Genomic DNA, 6,677 nt, shown 5'->3' on the forward strand with positions numbered 1-6,677 from the left:
CAGAAATGTTTAATCTGAAAAAGCATGTTGAAATGCTTGTGCATTCAAAAGAAAGAGGAATATCACACTTCTAGAAAAACTCTGAAACAGGGTCTGTTCAGTTTTGATTGTGGGGAAAGGAAAATCAACCTCAGTGTGTACACGTTATGTAATCAATGAAATTAAAACAGCAGTCACTATAAAATGTTTTGTATATTTCTTTGATTTGAAATGTTAAGATTTGCCTATGCAGTCAAGTTAGTGAAAAATAATGAATATAAATTAGAACATAAATTCACAGTGCTCTCAATACTGACTGCCTGTGTGAAAAATTCTTCTACCTACTATGTCTTTTTCTTGAGGCCATTGATTCCACTGGCAAAGTATGGTATAATACCCTATGGGTATGGAGCACTGAGTGTTTGCAGGTGAAGTCAATAAGAAGTGATGAACATGCTATAAATTTACACCCTAGATTGCTGCAAATTATCTTCTCTATGTAGGAAAATCCTTAGAGAGGCAATATGATTGTCCATTATCATCCATTGTTTCAAAATGTGTTAAGGGCTGTTATTCAAGAATTATATGCGCCAAGCTTAAATTAATTAAATACAACGCAAAGAAAAAAAATACTTTGACAAAGAGAGCATGATGACTGACCTTTCTAGGTGGAAACAAAATTGTTTAATTTAATGTTTCAGTAAAGGGTGGTGGTGTTTTTGTTTTTTTTTTTTTTTTTCTGTCAAATCACCGGAGTTATAAAACAGTTTCAGAAGAAAACATGGTATGTGGATGGAATGTAATTTCATGACATTTTCACAATCTAACTTTGTTCCTGTACTTCTGAAAACACCAGAGATGGGTGGAGTGTATTTTATTTTTTTGTTTTCTTGTTTATTATTTTTCCTTTTTTTAAAATATTTTTGTTACATAATTTTACATTTAGTTCAGAAATATATGAAATATTTAAAAGATAAAAAGTATCAGAATTATTTTAAATATAAGCAGAGAAATGGTTTAAGATAAAAATAGTTATTTTCTTGGTGAATCTGCATTTTTGTTCCTGGATTTTTCTTTTGACAATGCTTTACTCTGTGTCAGACAGACAGATGTTTGTCCTTTGGCAGCAGATAAAAGGGGTAGAGGCAGAACAGTTCCGGCTTTTGTATGTTAGTGGCAGTCAAAAATTATTTTTATCCTCTTTCTCAACCCAGTTTGAGTCACAAAGTTCTGATACACCTGCATCATACTGCAGTGCATTGCACTCTCCATCACACAATGGGCTTTTGAATATATCCTGAAAACATCTCTAGGCAGAGACATGAATCTCACTAAAGCTTCACTGGCTTCCTGGAATACTTCTCTGTGCAGTGTCAGTAGGAGGCTAGAGCCTGAGGCAGAGTCATATGCACACATACTTGGGAAACATTCCTGTAACTTTGAATTTTATTCACCACCAGCTCTGTTGGGGAGGATGTGATGTGGGAAAAAATGAAAGAAAGGGCAAAACAACTAAGAACTAACAACTTTTCAGTCTACATATTGTTTTGAATTTTTAATATGATTCAGTAGTAACAAGTATTATAAACTCCAGGTCTTTTACTTTAGAAAAAGTTTTTATTCAAAAAACTCTCCTTCTTTCAGACACTGAAAAACTTTATCAGTGTCCTCCGAATGAGAGCTTAAATTGCATCAATACTTCAGTGTTTCATAATGAAGTTACAGAGCAGAATGGTCATGCATAGTGCTTCTGCTTTAACCTCATCCCAATTAGTTTCTCTTTTTAAGCAATCAATGATTTTCTTTTTCCTTCTGCAGATGTCTCAGTACTATTTTAATATTACATCAGTCAGCTGGTGCACACAATAATCTCATTCTTTATCCTTCCATAGTGGGAACTGCTTATATAACTTTTGGTTCTACTTTTTTCACTACATGCAGGTTTTTTTGTCAAAAATTTAAGCTTATTGAAGTTGAGTTGTCTGCTCAGGTGATTCATGAAGATAGTAAATTAAGGTCTATATACTCAAAGAAATTCCATCTGTGATATAACTCCTCCTAACAAGATTACAGCTCTTTTCTCTACCTGCATAAACTGCTATATCTGCTCTGGTGCTAAAGTGTGTGTTTTTGAAGCTTATCTGGAACATATTTCTCTTCATGAGGGAGAAATTGATCACTGAAATAACATATTACAATGTGTTCCATCTGTGTAAAATATGCTTTTGTAGATCAAGTGCACTATGTGCAGGTGAATCTCCATTGAAGAGCACAAATCTTCAGAGGTTCCCAGAAATGAAATCTAACCTTTTTTTTTTCACCCACGCTGTGCTGCAGAGGCTGAATGACAGGTAGCAAATAAATAGCACTTGAGGAAATAACTTAAAGCTACTGATCAGCTACTGTTGCTGAGTGGATAACGTGAGTGATCAGATACTCATCTGGTATTGACAGGCAGAATTACAATGAGAGCTCTTTAGGGAAAACAGTGTTTCTTGATGGTAATTTGCTCACAACTAAACTCTTTTCTGCATGTGAGTAACCCTTTGCAACACTTTGGGAGATATTTTTGCTGTCAAAAATATAATATTGTTGCTGTTTCCAAAAACTCTCTGTCCTTAACATAAGAGGTGGGCAGAGTATGCAAACTATGCTCACTGTTCTGTCTGCAGCAACACACTTCTAATTAGACATTTTGCTTCTTCTACTCATCTTCTGTCACATGAGGTAATAGATGGGGAAACACAAGTGCCAGGCAAAACTCCTGGGAGGTCCAGAGGCAAGGACTTCTCCGAGTCATCAGTGCAATTAATGTGATTTGCAACCCACTTGTTGTCAGGCCTGTCACTTAAAAACAGGGATCTCAGGAGCAAGTCATGGGCTCAATGGGTGGTGTTGATTGGTGCAAAATTAGTTGCCATTTAATTTCACTTCTAGAGTGTGGAGGAAGAAGAGGAATAAGTATGAATCAAATACCTCTCAGGTATGTAAATAAAACATAGTAGCATAAAGATACCTCAATTGAATTAAACTGAACTTGTTCTGGTAATGAAGACACATGGAGACCTAGATTTCCTGTTGTATCCAGTTAAAAGCACTACTTTCTTAAAATTACCTCAGTTTTCTCTGATCTATGCTACAGTGTCAAAACCTTTTCTGGAGTGACTTTTCAGCAGCACAACAGTTAGTGTTCTTCCAGTCATTAAAAAACAGCCTGCAGAAATCACACACAAAATACATGAAGTTTTACGTAATTATATCACTGCCATTTACTTCCCCTAACTACACTGTTTGATCTTCATTTAAACCATCAGCAAGGTAAAAATTTTGGAATTTCTAGGCTTAACTGTAAAGGAAAATAAGTTGTGATATTTTACTTTAGCAGAAAGATAAAGGATGGTGAGGTAATGTTAGGTATCAGGCTAAGAGGTAGTCATGCTCTGACATATCCTACTTCAGACATGAAGCCAAAGCCTTTTTAGCCACTCAAGGTGTTTCAAATTAATTAAAAAAAAAAAAAGGCAGAAAAAAAATTAATTTGAGTAGATTGTGTAAAGTGTAGTACCAGTCTATAGTTGTCACACTGAGAAAATTATTATTATAAATCTTGATTATTAGCTAGAAAATAAAAGACGTATGTTTTCCTTAAATTAGTTTGTCTCTGTTTCTTGCTAGACATGTAGCTCAGCAGCAAAGAAATACAATTGTACTGACCATGGCAATATAACCTGAATGTTAATGTAATTTTGACTGAAGTAATTTGTATCATAATGAAGAATGATTTCCCAAAATTTTAGTTAAGGTAATTAGGGTTTTTAAGTATGGATTGAAGTAGATAAAATATTATAAATTATTAAGTGATAACTGGACCCTGTATCATCTTAACCTAATCTAAGAAGCAGCAGTCTTTAAAAATAGTATCAATGCAAATTTCACTCCGTAATTCTTAAAATAAGAAAATCGAATCTTCATAAAATAGTTATAACTTCATGTGATGCGCTTCTGCACTTCCTTATCCAAGCACACAAGAACAAGATTTCTAGCGTAATCTTTGAGTTTAGAGTTGAGATGTTTATCTGAACTGTACCTACCTCATGAACTCCTGCTCTTCCAACATTCTTCACAGCAGAAGTTTTCTAAATTTTCTGCAGCTCATAGTGATAAAACTCTCAATAATCCTCTTAGATAAAAAAAATAAAAACTTCGCATATTACCTTTGCTGCAGATACCATCTGTTTCCTGTTCTTTTGTGGGCTTATTTTAAGCAAAAAAAAAAAAAAAAAATTTGATGAATTTAAATATGTGGGTTGGGTGTAGAAATTAGTTGTGATATTAATAAGCCCTACCAGGAAATGGCCCTGTTAAAAACATCATTTGCATGAGGGCCAGATTTGTGCATATATCTGAATTATTATATGAGAATCAATATCTTCCAGGATAATTCCTGAAATTTCTTACATGAAAGTTCTATTTTCTTCTCATTGAAAAACCTATTAATTTGAAAGTATTGTTTTGTTAGGAAATACTTAAAAATTAGAAACAATCAGCACTTTCTTTTCCACTTAATGAGAATTTCTACAATTCAGCTATAAGAACTTCTGTATGAACTAATGTTCCCCAAAGTGTATTCTGGGACCGGCTTTTCAGGGCACAGGGTAGATCACTGAACTTGAATATGAATGAGGAAAAGACCCATTTGTTTCTTCACTCATCACTTGCAAAATTCATGAACTTCCCCTCCTTCTTGTGTTTTGAATTTTGTTAAGGAGTTCTTGAATCAGTCGGGAGTCAGCAAAACATTAGCAATAATGGGTTCATTTCCACACAAATTGACTCATTATCATGCTGACTTCCAGTGTTTTGTGACAGTTATGAACTCAGTCCTCTTGCAAGGAGTGTTCATTTTCTTACCTCACTCACAAAGATGCTGGGGGCAAGGAGTGGGAGGAGGTAAAAAAAAAACCAAAACACACAAAAAACCCACCACATATAAATGTACCAGTTCCTTAATGCAGCAAGCTCTCTGTTTTCTCTGTAGTTCATTTCAGAGAACTCTGAGTAGAACATTTGTTTGTTTCATTTATCAGAATGCACTAATTCTGTCTAGTATTTGGTGAAAACTAATACTCAGGATTTGACTTTGCAATTTGCATAGAGGAGATATAATTACAATTTTGTATCAAAATATCTGACCCTAATTATAATCTCATAGAAGTAGACTCAAGTGAAAACACATTGTGGGAAAAATATTTTTTTAGTACTCAAATAACCTTCCAACAATTCTTTTAGTATCTTATGCATGTTTGTTGTTTTACACAATGTCATAATATATTTGTGCTGTAGCTATCAGTTTAATGATGCTGCTGATCATTCAGGCCCTCTCAGAACAAATACTAAACGTGACGCTGTTTGTAATCTTTTTCAAGTGAGACATTATGTTTGTTCGCCTTCAGACCACTGATTTAGTCCTTAATCCATTTGTAACTCACTGTGATTATGCCCAGCAGGTTTATGAACTATTAACATATTTACAGGTCTACTCCTGCAGGCCTTTTTTGTCTCATAAAACTTGATTTGATACAGTAGGTGTGGTTTATTCCACCAGTCCAACAAATCCTTAATGAAGATGCAGGTTAGTCAGCCTGTTTTGTTACATCCTTTCTTTTTGCCAGTTCTGGAATGTCATTAATTCATCCCATGATCTGAGATTAAAGTTGTCTCTTTGTATCCTTTACCTTCACTATATGTCAGGCTTGTGAGTATAAGTAGTTATTTTATTTTTTTTCCGGGGAGAAAATTATCACAAGACTTCTTCTGGCTAATAGGATTTGTATTAACTACCACCAGGTATGACTATGGTAGTACAACTGTGCATTAATAACTTTTGTGTGTCCACAGTATACATTATATAGTAATATAATATTCTTTGACATTTCTGCCTTTCCAAAGTTGTCTATCTCTCACAATGTAATAAATCCATATTGTCTAGTACTCATGTATCTAAAATGTATTTTTCTCAGAGTGAAAATATGTGACCTCTGTTACACAGGATGTCAAGCTGAATAGAATACAATGGTCTTTTCTGTTCTTTAGCTCAATGGTAAATATTTATCTGTCAATTTTAGGCTCCAAATACTTATCAAGTGCATATGAAAATACAAGAAGTGATGCTGTACTCATCATTTATTGTCATACTTATTGTTGGTGAGCAATAACACTCTTGTTCCTACAATGTTATGGGAGCACCCAAATTGCACATATATCCAGTTTGCTGCTGATTACTCAAATAACTGATATATGTGCAAGTATAATATGTGAGAAAACTTAAATGTCTTTTAAACTCTATCTTCTCAATTAAAAATAGCACACTCAAATTTCCAAGAATAAAATGATCCAATGTTAAATTTTTAAGTAATGATACAAGCTTAGGAATGGATATTTGGGTCAGGTGTTACTGAAAAAAAATTGAAATATATGCTTAAAAGGATTGTCTGACACTGATATTGCCCAGTTCAGATTTTTAATACCTGTATCACTGTAATGTGTTCTATGAAAGGTTGTACTATCAAACAGTTAACTTATTGCATGTTTCCACATTTTATTGCTTCAGAAATCTGTCAGTTTTTCTACTTTATTGAGCTGTTGAGGATTTATTTTCAGTAATAGATCCTGTCTGAAATCTTGGCTCTGATCTGCAA

At 34.0% G+C, this 6,677-nt stretch overlaps 1 protein-coding gene across 1 annotated transcript in view; it reads right to left on the reverse strand.

Annotated features, from left to right (window-relative positions):
- Nucleotides 1-5,085, reverse strand: part of LOC135578557 (uncharacterized) — a 28,849-nt gene extending 23,764 nt beyond the window's left edge. Inside the window, exon 1 of the mRNA XM_065052598.1 lies at nt 4,071-5,085. The gene's annotated coding sequence lies outside the window, so the exon portion shown is untranslated. The remainder of the gene's footprint in view (nt 1-4,070) is intronic.
- Between the last annotated feature and the right edge of the window lie 1,592 nt (nt 5,086-6,677).

This window comes from Columba livia, chromosome 2 (assembly GCF_036013475.1).
Source record: "Columba livia isolate bColLiv1 breed racing homer chromosome 2, bColLiv1.pat.W.v2, whole genome shotgun sequence".
In the NCBI taxonomy this organism is placed as follows: domain Eukaryota; kingdom Metazoa; phylum Chordata; class Aves; order Columbiformes; family Columbidae; genus Columba; species Columba livia.